Below are 3035 nucleotides of genomic sequence, written 5' to 3' on the forward strand. Positions count from 1 at the left end.
GGTAAGTCTATACCAGGACCTCATAATCTCGAAGACAGCTGAAGAGATAATGGCACTGTATAGTATGGTTCTTTACGGGAGAGTGCTAGTTTTTCTAACTGGTCCACCTTGTCACAGGTTGATATTCCTATATGAGCGGGTATCCAGCACAGTCACGCTTGTATACCCTGCTCTGATTGGCTAAAATTTGGTGTAGGATATTCCTAATTACCGTGTTTCCTGGACTACATGCAATAAGTCTATAAAGTGCACCCTGGCTGTCAGAGAAGACAGCTAGGTGTCGTTGCTATTCACAACCTTTTTTGATGGCACGGTATATGGCTACTGAATCGGCACCAGTCGTGCTTGCCCAGTTGGAAATTCGTACACTTTCTCTAAGAGAAATGTAAGGAAACAATACTACAATGCCAGTGGAGGCATCACAGCAGATCGCAAATGGGGGTTGGGATAGTATGAGGGGATGGAGAATTTCAGGTAATGGCTTAGTAATTTTGTTACTGAAGTCATGGATTTACGCCCTGTCAGTTAGTTAATGTGAATATACACATGTGATCAATGTTCCACTCATTGAAGGTCAGAATGGTTTGGCCAGTTTTGGCTTTCCATTCTAGCTTTGATTGTATCAGATTGGAGTACCGAGGCGCCGGGTATGCCGAACTCAGTAATTAATCTCATTGGACAAAGCAAGGGAAATTTGTCGTCTGGATTGAAGCTGCAGAAGTCTGATGGTGATGATCTGGGTGATGCGATTGTAAATTGAAAGGAGGTATAGCTCTTTCCTCATGAAAAGAACTTTAGCAGTCATTGGGCAGCCAAGGATGATTTCTATGGTGTTGTTTTGTTAGATTTCAAGGAGTTTTAGACCATATATGGCAACATACTAAGAACTGAGCTTACATGGATTTAACAAGGGATTTGTTCGTCAACCTTAGGACTCTTACAGAGGTACCTATGAATCTATTACTTATGTACTGTAAGGTCTTAAACATTCCAAGCAACGTTCCTTGATGTTTTAAGCAATTTCTCATGTGAAGCGAGAATTGCAGGACATGAGGTGGGGAGCAATCACTATGAAACCAAGGAGTCAGTTTTTGCAATAACTTGTCCACCTAACCTTGGAACGTATGGCAGTTTATGAGATTGGAAAGTATGTAGTACTGATAGGATTGATTATGAGTCCAAGGGAAGCACGTCTTTTGCTGAACCTCTACAGAACATATCCCCCCTATCAAAACCTGAATGAGAATGTCATCAGCAAATGGTTTGATGCTGCATAGGTCTCCTAACCCACTGTTGAGCTTGGAAAATTATGCTAAAGAATGAAGGGGACAAAACTCCACTTTATGGAGTGCCTAACTCTAGTTCACCATAAGCACTGTCAGTGCCTTGGTACCATACCTTTGCTCTTCACAAAGATAGACAATCTTTTATCTATAGCAGAAGCCTGCCCTTAACTCCTAGAAATTAATTCATGGAGGATTGCAGTAGGAGAGGCTCTGTCGAATGCTCCTTTGAAGTAAGAAGACAGTGCAATACTACCATTTAGGTACTTGGCTAAACACATTTGTATTCCTTTCCTTTTTTGGAAACCAAAGACTGATGGATGAAATTGACCTTTGATCTGGTGGAGCAGACAAGTGAGAAGAATTCTTTCACAGGTTTTGGAGAGACAGGATGTCAGAGAAACAGGTCTAAATTCATCCTGGGTTTGGGATGGGAATAGTGGTAGCTTGTTTCCAGGTAGTGCCGTAAGATGCCTGAAATATATGTTAAGTTGAAGAGATCAAGAAGAGGATTTCTTCCCTTTACCTGTACCTTTGCAAGGAGTCGGATGATGTTATAGGTGATTCCATCACCCCAAGGTGCAGTGGATTTATTCGTCTTAATGGCTGCAATAAGTTCATGACTTGTCATTGGTGCATCAGCCTCATCTAAAAGTTGGCACTGATAGTCAATTTCTTTTTTGTGTTTTAACTTAATAAGGAAAAACCTGCGCATGGATAATGGAAGTTTATCAAGAGAGGAATTTTCGCAGCATATATACTGCGGAGTGGCAAAGCTACCCTTTCTGGATGAGGATGTGGAGTCACATTGTATGCTCTGCTTTTAATCTTGTTGATTTCCCTCCACACATTACTCATGGCAGTCGTGGGGTCATTTCTGCCCAGGCATACAATCTATCTTCCCGCTTTTGACTTATTACCTCATTAAGCCTTTTACTAAATAAGATCCCTAGCTTAGTAGGGGTTTCTTCCCAAGTGCTTCAGCTGATTTACTGTAGACCTTGTAAGCTTTCTGAGTAGCTTTATTTCAGGATCTTTGCTCAGGCGAGTGATCGTCTGCCTCTGGAGGATGAACTTGTTGACAGAAAGTTTCATTAAATTGATCAAGGCTGGTAGGAGTAAAGTCTTCATACCAACAGCCAATCCCTTTAATAAACGCATCAAGATGTATAGTAGAAAGATGATATCGAAGGCGTGGCTGGAGAGAGAGAGAGAGAGAGAGAGAGAGAGAGAGAGAGAGAGAGAGAGAGAGAGAGAGAGAGAGAGAGAGAGAGAGAGAGAGAGAGAGAGGGAGAGAGAGAGAGAGTAAATAGACAGTCACACATATATTGATACGCGTGTATGTGTGCGTCTGTGCTCACCCTCTCCCAATACTTCCATTTCTAGACCAAGCGATAAAAGTTCAAAAAAGCGTCGAGTGTGTGGAGAGATGATAGCCGTAAGACCAATACAATTCCTCTCACGCACGCTTTTGGTCGGTAAGTACAAGGAAATGAGAAGGGAAAAACGCCCTAATGGCAACCAGTCTCTCTCTTTACGCTCAAGATGCCTCGCCCCAAACCGTTCACATTTTAATCATTATCATCATCATTATTTCAACAAGCTGTGTACATGTTATACCTTGATCATTAATGCTTGTAAAAAATAAACGAAGTCTGGTTTGTCGCAAGAGTCACCTGTTTGAAGACTTAATTAATTGTGTACATCGCTGTAATAACCTCGAGGAAGGGAGTGAGATCTTTGCCACGAGAT

This window comes from Penaeus chinensis, chromosome 21, assembly GCF_019202785.1.
Source record: "Penaeus chinensis breed Huanghai No. 1 chromosome 21, ASM1920278v2, whole genome shotgun sequence".
Lineage (NCBI taxonomy): Eukaryota > Metazoa > Arthropoda > Malacostraca > Decapoda > Penaeidae > Penaeus > Penaeus chinensis.